General features: G+C 42.7%; 1 pseudogene; it reads right to left on the reverse strand.

Moving 5' to 3' along the window:
- Positions 1 to 24218: 24218 nt before the first annotated feature.
- Positions 24219 to 24289, reverse strand: LOC146796354 (U6 spliceosomal RNA; annotated as a pseudogene).
- Positions 24290 to 24677: the final 388 nt, after the last annotated feature.

The raw sequence follows: 24677 nt of genomic DNA on the forward strand, positions 1-24677 counted from the left end.
GAGTGCCTAACACGAATGTGAGCCCAGTATATTTGACAAAATACGGAGAGTTCCCAATAGGGGTAGACAACAATCCCTCGCCTGCTGTTATACTGTGAACATCATTATGTGGTGTGCCACCACCTACCATCCTAGATGGGAAGCAGTGCTTAATTTGTAAATAAATAGGTCCCAGGTCTCTTGTCAGGAGGCCACTGCAGCTTGCACCACACATTCCCTTGCCATGCCATGCCTGCCATGCTGCCAGTGATAGTAACAACACAACTTCTAACCATCACACAAGTGACAATTCCAGGCCCCCAAAGCTATAAGATTGGCTTGGGCGGCAGGTAATAGTCCTTTTTAATGTATACTGAATTAATAATTGAATGTGGTTGTGGTCACCTCTAAATTAGCAGACAGCGCCACCTTGTGGCAGTTGTCACAAGTGCCGGTGTTGACAATTAAGTGTCAGTGCCGAGCACCAGAATCCACGGCACAAATTAAGCACTGCTGGGAGGTAGTTTTAAACCATTTACCTAGAATCAGCTACTTAATAGGATAATGATAGAGAAGTGTAAGGAGTATACACAAGGAACACAATATTGACCTGCTTTTAACACATCTATTTAACAAAGAGGCATGAGTGTGATCTAATCAGAAATGTATTTGCAGAGGTTAAGCAATCAGCAGGTCAAAAGAAAGAGAAATAGTCTTACACATCCCTTACATTGGCTGCTGTATCTGTTCTGAAAGACATCTTCAGTCAGCTTCATACTGATTAGGGGACAGAACTACACTGGATTCAAGCTCACGTAGCACCTCGACTAACACATAAAACTTTCAGGAAGTTGGCAGACAAGGTCGGACTGGCCGTAGCAGGCATCGGGCGTTTCCCCGGAAGGCTGGAAGGGTGGGAGCTGGTTTTGGAGCAGTGCTGCAATATTGGCACCCAGTAACAAGAGCAGTAGCAGTGCTGGGGGCACGTTTAGTTGAGTAGCAGTTCTTCACAGTTTATCTTTTTACTAACTGCTTCTTGGAAAATTGAGTTTATTTTTCTCTGTCTTTGCTAGAGTTAGAGGTTTTTGTCAAGTCTGAAGATGTCAGTTATTTTTCTCTAACACATATCATTTAAATAAATAGCCTGTTAATTAATATTACAAATATTTCAAAATGTATTGAGAATTAAGAAAGCAAATTTGTTTGTAATTAAGAAGTGTGATGCCAACAAAGAGTTAAATAGGAGCAAAACAAACCAGAAAACTTAACTTGGTGATATGCAAATGACACACGTTTGCAGAAACTATATTTCCAAACATTATTGATTGTATACTATATAGTTTTATGAGTAAAACCGCACGTCAGTGGGAATGTTTGTGGCCATTTCAAGGTAAAATCTGCTGATTACAAATGACAGTGTGCTACCACTTCATGCTTTAAATATGTATTTATTAAAAGAGATAGTTTTTAAACATGATTTGAGAAACATTCCTTCTCTCGCCCTGATGACAATGCTGTTAATGAACTAAGAGGCAAGTCAGGGGTCATGTGTATCCTGTGGCTAGATTTGTATTATATATGGAAAAAAGGTTTAGTTTAATAAATCAAACAAAAGAGTCTTTTGTACAACAGACATGCTGAAATTGCATATTTGAAGGTGCTCTCATATGTGATAATGAAGAAAATGGCGGCTCTATGAATTTAAATAGTTGCTCACGATCACAGCATTTGAAACCAGTTTATGGGTCAAGAGCATTACAAATAGGTTGAGTAGATTTAAATCACTAGACGTCCATGGTCTAGTAACATTTTAATGATTTTTCGAGGCCTGATGTTCAACAGGGGCTGCAGGGGTCTGCGTTACACCGTTGTCCCAAACAAGTTGTTAGGCAGGTGGCTCATCTCACCCTGCTTCCACCAGGCCAGGAGTGTAGGGAAACATGACTTTCTCAGACACAGTGCACTGGTGGAACATCTAAGTTGTGCATCTGCAGGCATGCACATTTTGACTTAAAGGGCCATTCCCTGTGCACATGCACGTGATTGCACGAACCCTAGCTACAGGTTGATTTATTTATTAAACACTGTTTATTTCGCAGCACTGAGGGTGTCATCTTCAGAAATACTTATCTGAGTTCTAACTAATGGTCACATGCCAGGCAAAGCCACAGCTCTTTCCCTGAATGTTTACACAAGATCTCATTAATATGCAGTTAAATCATTCCACCCTTGCAGGATTAACAAGACTTTTGCCAGGTAATGTGGTCTGCTGCACTATTCTGATCACAGTAGTCACTGACTCTTATTAAGAGATTTAGGTATTAAGTTATTGATTGTGTCACATGATTATCTACAATACTAGGTTGTGGCAGGGTTAGAAGTGGAGAAGGCTCATCATATTTCTTGTGAGTCATCTGGCAGAGATGTTGTCTTCCAAACATGTCTCTTCCAAATGTGCATTGCCCACAGGTAAGGGTGTGGGTGTATCTGTCCATTGCCCCTTTGTCCAGAAAGGAGGGCTAGATCAGTAGTGTACACAGTGACCTGAATTTTCTTAAAATGTTTGTCTGAATTTAAGATACACCCTGCAGGGAGTTGAAAGTGGTCTCAGTCAACAAACTCTAGACATACCAGGCCAATTTGGTTTATTTCAAATTTCAGTAAAAGAGGCTAAAAAGTCCTGAAAATATGTCACCAATGAACGTTCTCAACGTTGGGGGCTCCCTCTCAAGGAGACTTCAAAACAATAGTGGCATAATGAAGCATTTCCTAAAATTGGTTAAGAAGGGATTGCAGGCATTAGAAAAATCTGCCATGCAATTTTATAGGACCTATCATTTACCAAACTCTTCAGAGCATTTTTGTAACTTCCACATTCCAGCTCTGTTATTTTTTACAACATGCTCCTTCAAAGTATATTGTCATATCATAACCTCAATACCCATCTTAACTTGAGTTGGCTTGATTGCTTAGGCACTCCCCCTGCACCCAAGGGGGTTATTAAAAGACTGGGGGGTATGGCTGGACAAATCATTAGGCATGGAGGCCAAGGCCACAAAACTCTCCGCATGCTGTTACTGCATTCTCAGAATGTACTGAAAAATTCTCCATCTACTCCGCCTCAACTCTAGAAGGCTTGTGGTCCAGTCACTTATACTCTCCCACCCGGACTACAGGAACTCACTTTACCTGAGAGCCCAAAAATTGGTCATCAAGAAACTTCAAGTGGTGCAGAACGCATCAGATCGAGCGCTGCTGAATATTTCGAAACACAACTCTGTCCGGCAGGCCCTGGCTACCCTGCATTGGTTACCAGTCAAGCAAAGGATACAATTCAAATCTCTATGCATTTCTCACAGGGCACTCCAAACACAAGGCCCTCCCATCCTCGGACCACTAAGGTCCCATTCAGAACTTAGTTTGTAAAAAAATAAGTGCCAGGGCTCTCGTCAGGTGGCCACTGCAACTTGCACCACACATTGCCCCTGCCATGCTGCCAACGATAGTAACAACACAACTAGTAACCATCATGCTCCTACAAGTTCGACAATTTGGACTATTACAGGCCCCTAAAGCTATAAGAATGGCTCGGGCAGCAGATAATAGCCATTTTAATGTATATTTAATTAACAATTAACTAATGTTGCGGTCATCTCTAAATTAGCAAGACAGCGCCACCTTGTGGCAGACTGTCACAAGTGCTGGTGTTGACAATTAAGTGCTGGTGCCGAGCACCGGAAAGCACCTGCTCAAACTAAGCACTGGTCCCATTGCATGTCTAATAGAGCTTTCCATTCCACCATCACCTGCCTGGTCACCATTTCTCTCATAAAAAGAGCGAGAAGGGGAGGATGGTCCTTTAGATACATGGTGGCCAAATTATGGAACACCCTCCCCCGCACAATTAGACTCACTGACAGCAAACTCACATTTTGCAAACTTTTTTAAACGTGGCTACTTTTTTTGGGCATATTTATATAGTGCGAACTCGACCCGAAGGTATTGGAACGCTTTACACTAGCACCGTATTTACATTACACATTCAGGCACGGGGAGATTAAGTGATTTGCCCAGAATCACAGGATGTGGACGCGACCCAGAGGCTCGAACCCTGATTTCCAGCACCACAGTCGGCAGTCTAGCCAACGGACCACATCCCCTCCCCTGGGGGAGTTTGAGAATTCATCTACCCATCTTACTCTGGTGGACTCTGTGTCGCTTTGCTAGCGCTGGGATGCCTACGGGTTGCCATGCGCTCTACAAATGCGCACAGAATAGAATAGAATATCATACATCAGTGCTAGTGCTCAGGCTACAGACACAGCAGATGGTTCATACCAGTGTAATCAACTTTAGGGGGGGTGAGGTTAGGGTTTGGGAAATATGTAGAATACCATTCATTTGTGGTTCCTCCGGCTTCTGTACCTGTGGATCATTTAGAGTCAGGAGAACTGCCATCTTTCTATCAATAGAGACTCGGCTAAGTCCACTGAAGAACAACCTTGACTCGATGGCCATCCACCAAAGGACCGCCGCGTCGCAGCGGTGTTCAAGCGCACAGAGAGAAAACTCTTAGTAAGACGGCCTTTGAATTTTGGGGATATTTCTCATGAATTCAAAAATGTGCGACATATATATTGTCTCCACTCGGAATTCTCCTCTGACTGCACCGCATCTCCACACATTCACAGTAGGCATAAAATAACACCAGGTTGGTAGGAATTTCTAACCACAGTTAGCTAAATCCTCGACTTCCCTGGTGCACTATTAAAAGAGCCTATTAGTTCTGAGAAAACAGTAATGATACTATCAAAAAAAGCTTTATCATACTAGAAGATTAAATGCCTCCACATGGGTCCTGAAAGAAGAGCCATAGCACCAAATGTCCTCTGGCATTAAGCAAATAGGATCAAAAATAGGTAGTCTGAATGCAGCAAGAATTATCGCTCAAATATCAGTTTCAAAACTATTTTTGAAATGCAATAATGTTGTCACTTAGCATCAGCTTGTCTGTGTTTTCAAATAAACAAGCTTTCCAATACAATACATTTGAACAAACGCCTGCCATTCTCATTAAAAAAAAAAATATTTTTGCCAAGGAATATCCGTTTTTCATTTTTAGTAAGTAAAGTTTGGCCCCTAACTATCAATGTTTTAATTGTATTTAAGGGCATGTATGTGCTGTTGGTACACATTTATGGGAGGGGGGGGGGCACAACTACCATAAACTATTCCACCGGCATTCCCATAGCAGGACATTAAGATCGGCCAACTAAACCCAGGTTCATGTCTCTCCAGTTAAGAGAACCAGATGGGGAGGCCACTGTCTATCTTTCTTGGCATCTAAGCTTTGGAATGAACTTCCACTCAATATTAGGCTGTTACCGTCAAGATCACAGTTTAGGAGTCAGCAGGGCCGGACTGGCCGGAGCGGGCACCAGGCAATCCCCTGGTGCGCCGCACGGGTGGGGGACAGTTTTGGGCCCCTGGGGGCCGTTTTCGTTAGAGAGCTGTTTTTGCAAAATCGGCCCTGTAACAAAATCGTCCGAAAACCGGCTCTGGCAAAGAGCTCCACGACACCACCCCTTTTGGTTGGGTGGGGGGTGGAGGGGTGGGGTGGGGGATGGCGAGCACTTTGCCAGGGCCGGTTGTGGTTCTCAGTCCGGCCCTGGGAGTCAGGTTAAAACCTGGCTTTGCTCTCCACCACAGTAATCTAGCCCCACCTGACTTTGCCACTGTCCTGCTTTCCACAGCGCCAAGAGGCCTCGGCATTTGTGCGCTATTATAAGACCTTACTTACTTACTTACTTACATTGACATATTCTGCCTTCCTTATCTATATATATAAGGGACACATGCCAGGGAGGTCCATCATATGCCAGTAATTTCCAATATTTTTCAAGAAACGGGCCACGATTATTTCAGGAATCCCCTCTATATGTTGGGGACCATTATATCAGGATCACAACTTTGACCGGGAGGAACTTTCTGATGCTTTTTGGACTATTCACATTGCATTTGTGAGTTTTCTTGACATTTCCGGTGATCTGACGGGTCTGAATTTAACAAACTGTGAAACAGCAGGTGGCAGAGTGACTTTTATCTGAGAGTAAGCTAATATTGTCTCTGTTAAAGCTGGTATGATTGTTTCATTCATGCCGAATAATTTATCTGTTTACTTAGTTCTGTTTGTTTATTTATTTTTTGTTTAAGAAATTTTTATCGGAATTTTTCAGGAAGAGTTAAACAAAAACAATCACAGAATAAAAAACAACACCATATTACATACAATAATTAATCAATTAATATGAAAATGCAAAATATAAAAACAGAAGAGAGAAAAGACAAAGAGGAGAGAAACGGAAAGAAGAGGAGGAGCAGAAGTGGACAAGATATGAAATATGCTGGAACCTTATAGGAGAAAAGAGAAAGAAAGAGATTTAGGACATTGGAGCATGTGTAGAAAGATAAGATGTGAATGGTAGCCAGAGGAGGTCAGATTTGATTTTTTGAGAAAGAATAGGAGAAGAGACATTGGCAATTCTATGTTCATCACAAATAAAGTTCCACCAAGTCAATGAAGATACTTTGGAATTATCTTTCCAAGCTGACAAAATAACTTTGAAAGCTAATGCGATAAATAGGTCAAATAATAAAGATATAGAGGTGGAGTCATCAAAATCGGGTGAGGAGGAACCTAGAAAAACATTTCGTAATGATAATATAATATCACAGTTAAAAACTTTCATGCAAGTAGACCAAACAGATTTCCAAAAAGTCAACACATTAGAACATCCATAAAGCTGATGTGTCAAAGTGCCGGTGTATTTAGAACAAGACCAGCATAAAGAGGAAGAGGAAGGGGAAAACTTGGATATACAAACAGGAGTAATAACTGCTCTATTGTAAATAAAATACAAAGATTGGGTTATACGAGCCGCAGCAGAAACTTTAAATAACTTAGACCATAATTTGTCCCACATAGAAATAGAGAGTGAAAGGGACAAGTCAGTTTCCCATGCAATTTCAATAGGAGATTTAGGTCATTCAATAACAGGTAATAACAATGATTTATAAACAAGAGCAGCTTTAGGTCTATGCAACCGAAATAAACTATATAATGGTGTGGGTGGAGTAAGAGAAGGTATAACATTGGGCAGGTCGTGAGAGGCCAGTTGTAATTGTAAAGCGGTTGAAAGTAAGATGTATTCATTAAGAGATGTATTAGGTAATTGAAAGCGTGATTGTAATTCAAGGAAGGGGATAACAGAGTTTTGATGAATCAATTGATAAACAAAAATAATTCCCTTCTCCTTCCAGTGTTCGTAATAGAATGATTTGCCCTTATATTTAAGATATTTATTATACCAGATAGTAGAGGATAAAAAACATTGAAATGGGGTTAGGCCATTAGTGAATAGATTATACATTAAATTGCGGGAATATTTTAAAATAGGGTTATTGGATATGAAAGTACAGTTGGACATATACATTACATCATGGAAAAGAAAATCCTTTAATGAGGAACGTTCAAAAACAATCCATCTAGGTATCGGTGTATCAGCAAAATCATAAGATATAGCAAAGGATTGTTTAATCAAAAAAGCCGAGTGATATGCTTTAAAATCAGGAAAACGTACACCACCCTCAGATTTAGGACGTTTAAGTTTTGTGAGTGCAATTCGCGGGTGTTTCTTATTCCATAAAAATTTTGTACAGATGGAATTGATTTGTGAAAAGTATGAAATAGGAATACGAATGGGCAACATTGATAATGTATATAGGATATGGGGTACAATCATCATTTTGATAGTGTCTAATCTACCCCACCAAGAGAGATAAAGGGGAGACCAGATAAGAAGGAGTGACTGAATTTTGGTGATTAGTGCATTAAACGTATATCTAATTGTGGTGGAGAGAGAAGCGGAGAACCAAATACCAAGGTATTTAATTTTTGTGGGGCACCAAGCGAAATTAGTGTCTTTAAACATATGTTGGTAGCATAAAGAGTTCAGAGGTAAAACTTCTGTCTTAGAGAGGTTTAACTTATACCCAGAAATACTGGAATATAACCGAACCTCGTCCAAAAATGGAGGAAGTGAAGTATGAGGATTGGACATGTACACTAGTATATCATCAGCATACGCTGATAGTTTAGTTTCATTGGAGTTTTGTGTGAAGCCAGAGATATGTGTATTAACACGGATACGCTCAAGGAAGGGTTCAAGGCATAGAACAAATAATAAGGGGGAAAGGGGACAGCCCTGACGTGTACCTCTAGATAAAGAAAAAAATCTGGAGAAATGGTTATTTACAAAAATGCTGGCGCGAGGGCATGAATATAACAGTTTAATATAGGAAATGAAAGTAGGACCAAAACCAAAACATTGGAGTGTTCTAAACATATATTGCCAATTAATACGATCAAAGGCCTTTTCGGCATCTAAATACAGCGCTGCCAGAGGGCAGTTAAACTTTTTACCATATGAAATAACATTAGCAAACATTCGAGCATTATCTGAAGCCAACCTGCCCTTAACAAACCCAACTTGATCAGTCTTAACCAGAAATGGAATAATACTTTCAAGTCGAGAAGCAAGAATTTTGGCAAAAATGTTACAGTCATAGTTAATTAATGAGATAGGGCGGTAGTTTTTACAAAGGGAGTGATCTTTATCAGGTTTAGGAATAAGAACTATTAAGGCGTCCATAAAGGAACCAGAAGCTTTAGCTTCATCAATAAAGGAATTAAAAAGATGCAAAAGTTTGGGAACAAATATGGAGGAAAAAGTAGAATAAAATTCAACAGATAGGCCATCTGGATCTGGTGCTTTTGATTTTTTTAAAGATTTAATGGCATTAGTTATTTCTTGAACAGTAACCTCTCCCTCTAATGACTCAAATTCATCGGGCATGGAAGGAGGGGTGGGAAGGTCGGTGAAGAAAGTATCAAAATTTTGATTAGAAGGATTTGTGTCGTCGGAGTAGAGTGATTGATAATATTCATGAAACACATTAGCAATATCTTCATCTGAGGTTGCTAAACTTTTAGTGGATTCATTTAAGATTGGACCAATAGTTTTACGTTCAGATTTAATTTTCAGGTAATTGGCTAACATTTTACCAGCTTTATTTTGTCCTCCATGGTACTTGGATTTAATTTTAAGGAGTATATTACATGCTTCAACTGTAGCAAGTTTGTTAAGTTCAGATTTAGCCTTAATCAGCTCATGAAGAGCCAAAGACGATTTAGTAGTGAAATAATTATGTTCCAATAATTTGAGCTGATGTAACAGAACTGCATACTTATTTCGAAAAAATTTCTTTTTCTTTGCAACATATGAAATAGTGAAGGCACGAAAGGAAGCCTTGAAGGCGTCCCAGTTATTGGAAATAGAGGTGGCAGAGGGAATATTGAGCTGAAAGAACTCATTATCTGATAATAGAGAATTATTAAGCTTCCAGCGGTTAAATTTTGAGGAGCTTAAGGAAAGGTCTAAGATAGTGAAAACTGGTGCATGGTCGGAGATAAAAATAGATCCAATCTCCGAAGACTGAATGGATGGGAGTAGGGATTTACTGACCAAGATGTAATCAATCCTGGAACGTGTTTGGTGAACATTAGAAAAAAAGGTAAACTCAAGAGAGTCAGGATTACAGGTCTTCCAAGCATCATATAATGGACGGGAGGCAATGGCCGACTGGAATGCTTTGTGGGATTTATCAGGGTTAAACTTATATTTAGATTGTCTATCAGAAAAGGGGTCCATCCATTGGTTAAAATCTCCAGCAACAATAAAATTAGGACATTCAATGGAAGAAAGTAAAATCTTAATGTCATTCCAAAATTCGGGATCTGGTCTGACCGGGCCATAAATATTTAATAAAACCAGTTCTTTTTTTTGTATAACCACCCTGGCCATTGCCAACGTCCAGCAGCATCATTTTGCGTAGAAAGGATGTGTACAGACTATGACTTATGAAACAATATAGCAACACCCCCTTTTTTACTAGAAGCAGGAGAGTAAACAACTTGACCAACCCGCTGTCTTTTTAACTTAAGCGATTCTGCTTCATTACAATGTGTTTCTTGAATAAAAGATACCTGAGAGTTTAGTTTAGATAAGTGAGAAAGTACCTTTTGACGTTTGACAGGGTTTCCAAGACCACGAACATTCCACGAAACAAAATTACACATGATAAGAGAGTATGGAGGAAATACAAGGAAAACGTTGATACACCTCAAGGAGACATCTAGAAAGAAAAAAATACCACAAATGAGATATATAAATAACACATGTTATAGAACAACAAACAGCACAAATGGACACATGCCATAGATTGAACAACGTGAAATAGAGAGAACAGAAAAACAGAAAAATTAAAAGAAAAAAAGGAAAAAAGGGATAGACATGAAAGAAAGAAAAGATAGATCAAGGAAAGCCATCCAGATCTAAGCGAAAGCAACAGTAACTGATGCATGGGGCGCAACAGTACTGACGAAAGATGGAGCGACAGGGAAAAGGTAAAAAAGAGTAGAAAATAAGAGACAGCCGAGTGAATAAGATATAGAAAGGAGGCAGGGATTCAAGAGCGATACGAAGAGCCAGTTGCAGAATTTATAGGGAGGGATTGGAGAAAAGACCTCAAATTAAGAGGATCATCAAAAGAACGAGTAGAACCATCATGAGTAATTTTACATAAGCAAGGATGAAGGATACCATATTGAATATTCAATTGTCTCATTTGAGGTCTAAGAGCCCGAAACTCTTTCCTTTGTGCATTAGTGGCGTTGGAGAGGTCCTGTGATAAGAAGATGTTATGACCAGACCATATGAGGTGACGTTTTGCTCTGGCAGCAGTAAGCACTCGCATTAAGTCAGTAAATTCCAGAAACAACATAATGATTCCTCTAGGTTTGGAAGCATTAGGTAGAAGATGACCAAGACGATGCGCTCGTTGAATATTTAATGAGTGTCCCGGCGGAAGGTCTAAAAGTTCTGGCAAAAATTTCTTGAGGAAGAGAAGTAAATCTGGACCTTCAAAATTTTCTGGCAGGCCGTAAAGACGCAGGTTGTTGCGTCTATTACGATTTTCAAGGTCCTCAGTGTGGAGCTTAAGACGCTGAATTTCCTGTTCCAGAGATGGAATATTAGTAGATACATCATGAAGATCACTGATGCGTTGTTCCATATACAACACCTTGGCTTCCATGGTAACCCATCTATCCTCTATCTGCTGAAGCTTCTCATTAGTCGTGGACATAAAAGATTTAAGTCCTCTCACCTCATCCAGAATAATGTCAAGCACAGGAGTTTGAGAGGATAAGATGGGTGAGGGGGGATCATTTTTGGCTCTCTTGAGCTTGGTACCTGAAGACGAGGCTTTAACAGAGATTGGAGCTTCATTAGCCATCTTGGAATGCGGAGGACGAGATGTGGTTATTAAGAGAGATTTCAGTCTGCCCATAAGACACTCCAGTAATTAATGGGGTTTACACACCAAAAAAAAAAAAAAACACTCTCCGTCAGCGCTCAAGTATCCATTAATATGAAACCAGGCAAAAACAATGTAGCATTATGTGAGAACACATGCCATTTAACAAGAGGCTAGGAGGTGTAGCAAGGTCAGAAGCTCAAAAGATACAGAGATGGGCATCATTCTGAATGACCATGCATTTTGAAATAAGAAATATGCAAATTGGTATGCATAATGATGTTAGCTTGAGGAGAAGCATGAGCATAGGAGCACTAGCTGGAGCAGGACAGAAAAAAAAAAAGAAAGAATACAGCTCCTTTGTTTGTGAAAAAAGTACAAGAGAAAGTCTTCTGCAATAAGTCAGGAGGAAGAAATGAAGATGTAATGGTGCCGCGCGTTCAAAAATAGAAACGCCGGTATTACCTTGAAGAGAGGAGAGGATATGTGGGCGACCGATATAAAATGGCCGCCGTCACTCGCATTTTCTGAGGAGATAACACCACCTCTGCTGCTGGTTCGGCAAATGCATGAAAATCGGTAAAAGCGGTCTCAATCACCGCTCCGACCCTTCCCCCAAGATACTCTGCATCTGAATCCCTCGTGGGAGGCAGAAAGCCGGCTGAAGTTCGTAAATTCACTCCGCGTACGAGCGGAGCTCAGAGACGAGCCGCCATCTTGTTCGCGGCACGAGACCAAGCCCCCCGTTCTGTTTATTTATAATCCTTTCATATATGCTGGATAGTGCCTGCACTTAAATTGTGCTACGCACTCTGGTCATGGCTCTGTGTATAATTAGCAGCACTAATTCTGAGTATTTCTCTATTTCGGTGCTCGTCTATTAGCTCACCTAATGAAAACGTTGCTGATATCTTAAAATCTTATTCAATTGTGACCCAAATTGTGTCATAAAAAGTAGTGTCCTTTCCTGTGTTTTGATTGGAGCGCACGTTCCAGGAGCCGCTAAGGAACAACCAGTAAAAATAGAACCCTCAGCCTAGTTACTTCAAGAAAAGGTAATGTGCACCTACACTTACATGAAGGCCGATGGACAACCATTTTAATTGAACAGGTCAACCATAGCAACAGCAAAGAATCTCATGCAATCTCTTCCAAAATCAAGATGCATTTGGAATGACGTATGTATCCTATGTATTGAGATATATGGCTGATACATGAGCCCAGTGACGGAGGAAGGGACCAAATCACATATCCACCCTCTATTTTCATTATTTAATAGTGTGCACAACAGTACCTATGCTTAGCTATATGATCTAAAGCATAATTATTAGTTGTTCATTTTAAGAAAGCCATTAAGATAGTGCCAGATCGCTGCGTTGGTAAACACCCAAAATATAGAATCCAAAATATCGAATGGACATAATATCGAATCAAAAATATCGAGAGGACAGAACATAGAACAGACATAATATAGTTGGAAATAATATCGACATATAGGTAAATATTATCAAATTTCATTATACCGAATGTCATTATATAGATGTCATATAGAATGTCACTATATCGATTTTTTTTAAATTGTATTATATGTTAGTATATGTGTTAAAAGTATATAATATTTTTTTAATGTATGGTACAATTTTTCTAAGATAATGAAATGTATGTTAATTAATTTTTGCGTATATTAGTTCCGTAGCGGGTTGTGGGTTTATAGGGGAAGAGGGTGGGAAGTAATTTAATTTAATTTGAATTGAAAAAAAATAACAATTTATTAATCAAAAATGTATTGTTTAATAATTAATATTGGTAATTAATTTTTGCGTATATTAGTTCTGTAGCGGGTTGTGGGTTCATAGGAGAATAGGGTGGGAAGTAATTTAATGTAAATTAAAAAAACTAATAATGAATGAATTAATTAATAATTGTATGTTTAATAATTAATATTGTTAATTAAGTTAATTAATTATTTTTTTAATTTAAAAAGGTATTAATAAAAGTTATTAATTAATTTATAATTCTGTAAACTGTGTACATTTGTATTAATTATTAATTAATTACATATTAATTATTCATGAATGTATTAATATGTGTATTATGTTCATTTTTTTAGGAGTATGTTGAGTGTTTATAGGGGAGTATGGTGTGTATTAAATTAATTGAAAATACAGTTTTTTATTAATAATCATATAATATTTAATCAACGTTATTTCATACTGTTAATTGTGTTAATTAATTTAGATATCATTGTTATTAATTTTATTGTTAATTGTGATTAGGTAATTAATTAAAAGTTAATTAATTATGTTAATTTATTAATATTTTAGACTATTGGAGGTGACGTATATAGAGGAAAACAGTGGGAGGTAAATTAGATTAAAATAATTAATTATTTGTTAATTAATTTTCATTAAATTGTAGGACTGGGTCTACTAAATTATTCCTCTACGCTATCCAACACTTTCCCTACTGTTCCACTCACTGGAGTGGGAATAGTAATTTTACCATTCCCGCTATCCAACACTTTCCCTACTGTTCCACTCACTGGAGTGGGAATAGTAATTTTTACACTCCGGCTATCCAACACTTTCCCTACTGTTTTACTCGCTGGAGTTGGAATAGTAAATCATACCCACCCACTATCCAACACTATCCCTACTGTTCCACTCGCTGGAGTCGGAATAGTAATTTTTACCCAACTGCTATCCAACACTTTCCTTACTATTCTTCTCACTGAAGTGAGAATAGTCATTTTTCCACTCCCGCTATCCAACACTTCCCCTACTGTTCCACTCACTGGAGTGGGAATAGTACTTTTTACACTACCGCTATCCAACACTTTCCCTACTGTTCCACTCGCTGGAGTAGGAATAGTAATTTGTACCCACCCGCTATCCAACACTTTCCATTCCCGCTATCCAACACTTTCCCTACTGTTCCACTCACTGGAGTGGGAATAGTAATTTTTACACTCCCGCTATCCAACACTTTCCCTACTGTTACACTTGCTGGAGTAGGAATAGTCATTTTTTACCCACCCGCTATCCAACACTTTCCCTACTGTTCCACTCGCTGGAGTCAGAATAGTAATTTTTCCACTCCCGCTATCCAACACTTTCCCTACTGTTTTACTCGCTGGAGTTGGAATAGTAATTCATACCCACCCGCTATCCAACACTATCCCTACTGTTCCACTCGCTGGAGTCGGAATAGTAATTTTTACCCAACTGCTATCCAACACTTTCCTTACTATTCTACTCACTGGAGTGGGAATAGTAATTTTTCCACTCCCGCTATCCAACACTTCCCCTACTGTTCCACTCACTGGAGTGGGAATAGTACTTTTTACACTACCGCTATCCAACACTTTCCCTACTGTTCCACTTGCTGGAGTAGGAATAGTAATTTGTACCCACCCGCTATCCAACACTTTCCCTACTGTTCCACTCACTGGAGTGGGAATAGTAATTTTTCCACTCCCGCTATCCAACACTTTCCCTACTGTTGCACTCACCTACAGTCGGAATAGTAATTTGTGCCCACCCGCTATCCAACACTTTCCCTACTGTTCCACTCGCTGGAGTTGGAATAGTAATTTTTACCCACCCGCTATCCAACACTTTCCCTACTGTTACACTCCATGGAGTGGGAATAGTAATTTGTACCCACCCGCTATCCAACAAATGCCCTACTTTTGCACTTGTTGGAGTGTGAATACTAATTTTATTCCCTTAGCTATGCAATGTTTTTAATTTTGTTATATTTAATGTAGTGTAAATTATTAATTAACATAAAAAATATTACTGTAATTATTTAAAGTATTATATATTATTTATTTATATATTTTTATTATAGGATGATTTATATATATATGTAAATATATTTTTAATGTCTTAAATATTTTATAATTAAGATTCATAATTATTTTATAATATTAAGTAAATATATGTGTTAAAAAATATGTTTTTACATTACATTTATTATTTTTACATTTTAAGATTTTTTACATTATTTTAACTATGTTTTATTTGATTGTGTTTATTATTTAATTATTTTTATATTATTTTTAATACATTTAAAAAATTCGATATTTTAGTTAACTATATTTCAAACATCTATATTTTGTACTCGATATTTTAGTACTTACCTGTTTGCAGATAGGGATTCAATATACTGTCCCTCGATATTTTGGCATCGATATTCTGGACAGTTGATATTCTGTCCCTCGATATTTAGTCACTGATCCCGCTGCATTGCGTTACTCTGCCATAGGAAGGCGATCATGGGCGTTGAATGGGTGTTCCTATGCAACTTCCAATGGTTTTTGATGCGTTCCCAGGCTTGCAAGACCTTGAAAACCTAGGAATGAGCCAAAACGTTATGCCTTCCCTGAAGAGGCATAATGAAGATACATGTCTTTATTCCTCCTCGTTACTTCCTATTTCTGTGGGTGCTGCATTCTGCAGCACACATAGAAATAGGTAAAAGCCTCTGAGAATTGTTTGCGCAAGAAGGTGTCCCTTCCTGCACATAAACAATCCTGCATGCAGCACAGGCACCCTTGCACCATGGTGCAAAGGTACCTGCATTGGTGCAGGCAGCCTATTGTGCATAAGCCCATGGGGAAAAGTCCGAAATGTGCTGTATACCTTAAATACAGCACATTCCTGCCCTTTCCCAGTGACGCAGCGCAGCAAGGTGACTTGCTGCTCTGCACTGCGCCACTGTTTCATAAATATGCCCTTACATGTATACATTTTGGGTGATTTATTTGAAGGCGCCTGCGCTGCGGTGGCAAGAGCCAGACTAATTCTGAATGGCCTTCAGCTGCGTACTATACATTTGGAGTAGGGGTGTGGGAAATTCACACAATTAGCTTATACATAATTACACAAAAGCTTGGAATCATCATGTAAAAGTACGTAAAAATGCCAACATCCTTTAGCGCTATATTTGAAGGTGAAATTTAGATGTGAAGTCACATTTCGTGCAAAATAGTGCAAAATACACAAGTGCCACTAACACTGTGTTCTGCTCACATTGGTTATTCCAGTTGCACCAGCAATAGGATATTTATTGGAATAGAAATTAAATTATGTGATGTGTCGTTATGATGTAACTTCAGGAATTTTGTGTAACAAACCTTTTTTACATTTACTTTATAGTGCAAAGCTTGTTGTGGGCTGGGAAGTTGCCTCAAACCACCCATTGTTTTGTTGCAAACCCCTATCGACTAACAACAGTGGACAGGGTTTTGCAACAAAAAATAACGCGACTTTGAAGCAGGCGTTAAAATGCAAAATGCTTTTTTTACTCCTAACTTTTCCGACTTTGCATGTGTGCTGCACTGTACAGCACACATCCAAAGTCAGAAAAGTCTTCAAGTTTGTCAAGGCATAGTATTTTGTACTGGAAGGTTATCCCTTAAGCACTAAATTTATGCGAGAGATCACAAATACATCCCTGCACTATGGTGCAAAGGTGTGCGTAGCCCTCAGCAGCATAACTGTGCGTTAGCACCAGGGAGAGAGCAGGAAAGTGCCATATATCTGTAGATATGGTGCTACCAGTTCTCTCGTTGTCATGCAACTCATCGCAGCAACTTTGAGTGCTGTGATGCCTTCCGAGACATGTTTCTGAATTTCTAATTCAAAAATGCCAGAAATTACGCTTGATTACGTCAAAGTAATGGAAAACTATCTGGACCTAATTAGCAGTGGTTCTTTCTTCTTTACCCTCGTTGCTAGTTAATGCCGCTAGTTGCCAATTCATGTTCTCAAATAACCAGGTTATTTGAAGAGCGTTTAGGGGCAAATTTATGTAGGTTTTGTGCTGCCCTTGCGCCACACAAGGGACACGCAAAACCTAAGTATGATTTATCAAGCCATGCGAGGCCACCTTGCGTGGCCCCGAGTGCCTTGATAAATCCAGTGTAACCCGACACAGTGCACATCGCTGCATTGCTTTACAGTGCTCCAGGGAGGCATACTGTGGGTATTCCCACATATCAACTCCTGGATTTTGGCACATTCCCAGATTTACCATTACCTGTAAACCGAGGAATGCATCAAATTGCTACGCCTCCGAGGCGTAACGAGAAGAAATATCTTTATTTCTCCCCGTTACTTTCTCTGTCTGAAGGTGTCCCTTCCTGCACAAAAACAATCCTGTCAGCAACTCAGGCATCCTGGCACTACGGCGCAAGCAAGCCTGCTTTGGTGCTAGGCAGCACATTGTGTGCCAGTGCAGGGAAAAGACAGGAATGCAGCGCATTCCTGGCCTTTCTCTATCACGCAGCAAGGTGACTTGCTGCGCTGCGCTGTACTGCGAGATTTGTTCTAATATGCCCCTTTTTTAAAATTAATAAGTACATTTACAATGCAGATAATCTCTTCTAGCCTTATACATATTTATACGGATGCATGATACAGTAAAACATTTAAATCTGCAAGCACCCAGACACCACCCAAGTTACAAAACTGTTAGGAACGATATAATAATAGCTTTGTTGCTCCCTTGAGTGAGACACCACAAATGGGACCAGCTCTCATTAATGAGGTAAGGTTGCCACCAAGTGGTCGAAATGCAGACTGACAAAACAAAAATAAATGTTGACTATTTCGGACAGTAGATGAGATCTAGAAGCATTTGTTCATTATGGGAGAGAAAAACAGACCATATTCAGAAGCGAGCAACGATGAAAAAAGGTCAACTTAATTTGCATGATTTTACTGCTTGTGTAATGTAGACTGGAGCAAACAGCGTTTGCCTCTGACGGCATTACTGAAAAGATTGTGAACGCAAGACCAATGTATCTAATTAACTCACTTTTTGTTTGCAAAGGAATCGATTTACATGCATAATAGAAAGCGTATTAAAGAAATCATAATCCATGAATAAACTTTAGTTTGCAAATATAGAGCAAAGTGATTGAAATAAAAAAGGAACAGATTTTTTAATGTTTCCTCAATGCAAGTCACAAAATTACTCCGGGGATGATTTAACTCTTGGTTGTAGAGATACTCCGTCGCAACTGCGATAACGTATCCTTACCGCCAAGCTGATGGTCCACCCACCGAACTTAGACGCGGATGGACCATAGGTCTAACAATGGTGAAGACTACTCTGTCTCCGCCATGATTGCACCTCTCAGGTGGCCCGACGGAGTAAAGGCCTCTTCGGAGACTGAATTCTTTGTCCACCCACCTATTTTAGATGGGCGGACATGCAAGTCAATGTTCACTGCCTGTCACAGACGGGAAAACACTGGTGTTAAGGGGCAGTCAAAATTCAAATATCTCCCTAGCCATACACAATTCGCATAGCAAGGAGGGCATTTTTTTAAAGAAAATCCTACTGTAAATTTTCTTTAAAATTTTTTTTAATAATAATAAGTTTGATGAACTGCTCCGTCATGTTAACAGAATTGTGTGTCATTCTTTAAAAAAACATTGATAGAAATCGCCGCGACAGCAGTGTGTGTGTGTGCGTGCGTGCGTGCGTGCGTGTGCGTGTGTGTGCGTGTGAGTGTGTAAAACAAATGCTAAAGTAAGGCTATGGATTTCATGGGTTTATGCCACCATAATATATGTTTCAGAATGTCACTAAAAAGACAAATTATGGTCGAGAACTAAAACCGAACAATCACTGATATTCCCACTTTATGGTTAGCTCCACAATTGATAAACGGAGCACATTCTCTGATGGCCAAGCAACATTCATTATTTCACTCCTGAAAAGAATTGAAACCACGACCAACAAAAACATTTGAAGAGAGGACTGTGCACTCTCAGTGGCCGATGCATAGAAGTCCTGCCAAACAAAGCATTTCGGGCCATGTATGACTGCAGAGACTCCACAGTCGTAAAGATACTACACTTAAAAATGCACTCGTAATTTGTGACTTGCAAACAATTAGTAAACTTACACCAGAGTGTAAGTTTACCTTTGTGAATAAGGCCCTACAAGGCTACAATTCAACAACTCTCAGAAGTGTGGCTATTTAATTGTAAAAAAAGATTTGTTGTTCTCCTGCGGCATGAAGGCTGTGCAGTAAGTGGACATGAATTCCAGCACCAGCTCCTGAGACAGGAGGTGGGGCTCCACAGACAAAAGAATTGATGTTGGGCAGTAGTACTTACCTGCACCCATTACCCAATACAAGTACTTACGAAAGGAATAGGTATGCATTCAGGATGGTGCTTGAGAGATCTATGCTAAAAGGATGAATTTTGAGAGATGTGTGTGTTAATGTGGAAACATCTGGCAACAATATGAATACTTTAAGGAATTGAGCACTTACAATTTATTGTGTAAAACGTGTTGATAAATAAAGTGCCATTTCAACCATGGAAAACGATAAAAGGGAACTCACCTACCATAATGGACTGGCATTGATGCTAGAAGAAGAACTGCTCACTGAAGCAGGATACAAAGAGAGAGCTGCCACTGCATTCCATTCACTCTCATTGCCTTGAACCTAGAGCACCTCCTCTGATGACCAGTAATCATTCCTTCCTGTTGAAGCTGAAACCAGCAAAACCGTTTGAATAGGGGACTGTGCAGGCATAATGGTAAATTCATTGATGACATGGCAAACAGGCATTACACGTTTAACATTCAATAACTTACAACAGTTGGGCCATTTTTAGTAATCTCTCTCTCTCTCTCTCTCTCTCTCTCTCTCTCTCTCTCTCTCTCTCTCTCTCTCTCTCTCTCTCTCTCTCTTACTCTCACTCACTCCCTCTCTCCCTCTCTACCTGCCTGCCTGCCTGCCTCCCTGCCTACTTGCCTGCCTGCCTCCCTGCCTACTTGCCTGCCTTATATGCGGTCACCGCAAGGAAAGTGCTTATTTTGTTTTACAATGGGTGTCGCTCACAGCATTTTTGTTGGGTGTCATGGGGGAGCCCCAAATCAACTCTTATCCCACCCGTGCTAACCACAGGTGGGAGACTAGAGCCCGTGCCCTCCAACCCCTACAGATGTGAGCCAGAGTGCGGGGCGAGCGCCCAGCTAATGTACTTCTTGGTCCCTGTGGAGATGGGGCCATAGGTGACAGATACTTAAAGAGCTCAGCAGTGCTCATTTGATCTTCCATTGCTCTGTGGAGTTTGGGGCCCTACAGGAGCATGGTCTCCATCTAACCTCCTCACAGATATCATTTGCTTTAATTTCTTTGCACTGACACCTGGTGGCATGGTCCTTCCCAGGGGTTCAAGAAACTTCCGGGAGCAGAGTGATACTCCCACCTATTCTTGTGTAGTACCCCCAGGGTACTAAGCTTCTTTTGGCGTTGTGTGAATGGGAGACAGCTGCATATTTCTCCTTGTTACATCTCTCTGTGGGCGGTGTACGGATTTCATGCAAGTCCAGCTTTACAAACCTCAGTAAATCTGGAATTGCGTAAAATCCATAGGTGGATGCACGAGAATGCTCTATTACTTACCGGTAATCTTCATTACTCCGGGTCCCGTTGTCCTCGTCCCCTTCATTAACAGATTGGAGATTACTATCTCCCGACAGAAAAAAAGAGCAGAAGGCATGCTGGGACCCTAATACTGCCCCTCCCACCGGGAGTACATAAGCAGTACTTACCCAGCATCCCGTCTGTACAACCAAGCCCAGACAGGAAGGCCGGTCGCCCGGGAGGGAGGGGCGTATGAAGGGGACGAGGACAACGGGACCCGGAGTAATGAAGATTACCGGCAAGTAATAGAGCATTACCCCCAGGTCCCTTATGTCCTCGTCCCCTTCATTAACAGATTGGAGAATACCAAAGCAGAAAAACCGGCCTTCCAAAACCAAAAGCACACCCAGGAAACCACACCAACGCAGCAACCCAAGGGAGCACCGAGAAGGAGGCAAGGGGAGACCGGAGGAAGCAACCGGCCAGCACCAAACCAGGACCGGAGACAACCCATAAAACAACACAAGGCCAGGACCACAAAAATGAGGCCACCAACCAGAGAAACAGGAGACAGGACAACCAGGCCAAACGACACGGCCAAGGACGGACAAGCCCGTCCAGCCCAGAACCACCAGGAAGGCACACAGGACCCGGCAGCCGAACAGACACCGAGCAATTCCCGACCCCCCCGGAGAAGGCAAAAGAAAGAAGGCCAGCCCAGGCAACGAGGCGCAGCCCCAAGCACCCAGACCAACAAAAAAGGAGGAAGGCCCAGGCCAGAAACCGGCCCACCACACCAAACCGAACGACCCGGCCAGACGAAAGCACAGAGAAGAAAAGCCAACGAACCCCGCAGAGGAGGCCCGGGCCGGGGATGAACCACAGCAAGAGCCTGTGAGCAGAACAGGAACCAGACCCCAACCAGACCAAAAAGGACCGGGAAGGAGACAGAAACCCAAAACCCCAGGAGGACAAAGCCCCCACAGGGAAGAAAAACCACCAACCGAACAGGGCGGCCAAAACCCAGAACAGGCGGAGCAGAAGAAGCAATCCGGAACCGAACCGGAACCTCAAGACAGAGGGCAGAAAAAAACAGAAGCCAAGACGGAGGACGACCGCACAGGCACCCAACACCCAGGCCAAACACACAGCAAGGGCCAGAGCCACGGAACAAAAAGCCCTAGAGCGCATAGCACCCAGACCGGAAAACCACCAGGTCCGACCCCACATAATACCGAAGAGGAGCCAAGAGACAGCAAAAAATGAGGGCAACAAGGGACAAGGAACCAGGAAGCCAGGACCAAAACCCAGCAACCCGCAAGGGCAGGAGGACCCACAGGCCCAACCAACCCTGGAAGAAGCGCACGTAGAGCCCAGGGCAAAGAAAAGGCAGGGAGGCCGAACGAGACCCCCAGCAACCCAACGCCAGACCAAACAGAAGGCCGGAAGAAAGAACAAGCACAGGAAACCACCAAAATGGAAACCCGAGGAAGCAGAGAAGCAGAGGGCCAAGCAGCAGAAGAACCCGGACACCCACGAGTCAGGAGGGAGAGCACGACAAGGAGGCCCAGCCAGAGAACACTCAGAACTAGAAGGAAGCCCGCAGACCAGGAGCAACAGGAGGCAACCCCGGAGGAGCCAGCCCAGAAGCCCCGAAAACCCGGACCCACACAGGGCCGGACAAGGGACCCTCAGTCCAGGAAAAAAGAAGAGGGCGGTCAGCCAGACAGGAGCAATGGGGAACCGAAGCTCAACAGCACCCAACTGAACCCCAGGAACCAGGCAGAGACACGGACACCCAACTAGAGGTGAACCAAACCCAGGAAAAAAGCGCTGGCTTGAGCAGGCCCAGAAGGACCCACCAGAACACGACACGAAACCAAGAGAGCACCCCGCCAGGATCCACCGAGAGAGCACAGACAAGGATACCCACCCGAAAAAAGGCGACCACCAGACGCCCAAAACCAGCAGAAACCGGAAACCCCTGCATACCAAAAGAGGGGAAACCAGAGCCAAGTCAAGGACACAGCACCAGCGAAAGAGAGCCAGGACCCAAACAAACCAGACACGAACGCCAGAGAGCCAAAACGCGAACCGCCACTGGAAACACATCCCAGGGGGGACGCAAAAGGAAAGGGAGAGCAGGACCCAACCCAAACCGTCGGAGAAGCCGACCACCACAGGCACCCCCAGGGAGCCACAAGCAGGAAAAAACCTGTTCCGACCCAGCTGAACCACAGAGACCAGGCGAGAGTAGGAGCGCCACAGTCAATAGGAGGGGCGACCAGGACCCACCGAAAGAAGCCAAATACAAGCCCAGAAAACGAGCAGGAGCGCCGCAGCAGCAGAGGAACACAAGGCCACACCAAGGAACCCCAGAAACCAGGAAACGTCAGTGTCAGAGCCATGAGCAACCAAAAAACAATAGCAACCAGCACGGAAGAAGCCAGAAACAGATGCAAAAAGGAGGCAGCAACAGCAAAGAAGCCCCCCAGCATATGGCAACACCGAACTCCAGGGAGGGCAGACCTCGAAAGGAAGGGGACACCGTACCCCAGCGGACAGAGCGAGCAACTCCGAAGAGAGGCAGAAATAACCCACGGCACAGCCAAACACGGCCCACAACCAGCTGAACCGGACGGCAGCAGAGGAACAGAGCCAGCCGCACAGGCAAGGACCCCCGGGGAGGGAATCCAACCTAGGAACCCAGCCCACTCCAGGCCAGACCACAGCACGGGTCCCAACAACACCCAGCAGCAGGACTGCGCAGAAAAGCCAAAAAACAGGCAGACCCCGGCATGACCAAGAGAGCAAGAGAGGGCAAGCCCAAGCGGACAAGAGAGGACCACGACCCCATACACACAACCCAGGAGGCCACGACCCACAGAGGCAAAGCGGCAGCTAGCAAGAAAGCCCACAGACACCCAGTGGAGCAACACAGAAGCCCCGGAGGGAAAAGTGGCAAGGGGACAAGGCGGCTCAGACCCGCTGCAAACGACAGCGGACGCGCAGCGCCAGCCCAGCAGCCAGGGAGCAGGATGCCGCAGAGGCAGAGAGTCAAACCGGCGACCAGGCCCCCGAAAGAGAGACAAGGCCATAAAAGACAGCCTACACGGTGAACCAAAACACCGGCATCACCGCACATTCCAGCACACCATCCCAGCCACCCGGAACCCCCAGGAAGCCAAGGACGAGGAACAGCCCAACCAGACAAGAACCCCAGCCCCGTAGACCACACACGAGGGCCGAAGTGGGGACGCAGAGCAGCAGCAGAGAGCAAGCAGCACAAGCAGGAGGCCCTAGGTACAAACCCCGGCAACACCAGGAGCCACCGCCACCCAAACAGGCCAAGGGCAACCCGCCAAAAACGGAACAGGAGCGGGAGGACCGGCACCACTATTAAAACATGGAACGCTTCATGAATCTGCGTGTCATCCTTGCGCAGGGGCCATGCTAAATTTCTCTGTGGAAAGGAGCAACCAGCAGTGCGGGATGAGCAGGAAGCGCCCAAAGACAGAGGCGTCCAGCGGCCAACAGCCCCCGAAAGAAAGGGCCACACAGCAGCCCCAGTGCACAACCAACAGAACCCACGAGAGCACCACGGGAACGGAACCCAAACACACACCGGGGACAGGACAGAGAGGGGCGGACACGGGGAAAAGAGAAGGAGCACACCAACTCTACGTCGCACCACGCAAACACCCGAAGTGCAGCAGAAAACCGCAAGTCACACAGCCACAGAACGGGAACCCGACGCAAAGGTACCGGAGCGCCCCACAAGAACACTAGGGACGGCACCCAAGGATACATACAAGTGCGCAAGGCGCAGGGAGACCAGGCGAACAGCGCAGAAACACAT

The sequence above is a fragment of the Triturus cristatus genome, chromosome 10 (assembly GCF_964204655.1).
Source record: "Triturus cristatus chromosome 10, aTriCri1.1, whole genome shotgun sequence".
NCBI classification, from domain to species: Eukaryota; Metazoa; Chordata; class Amphibia; order Caudata; family Salamandridae; genus Triturus; species Triturus cristatus.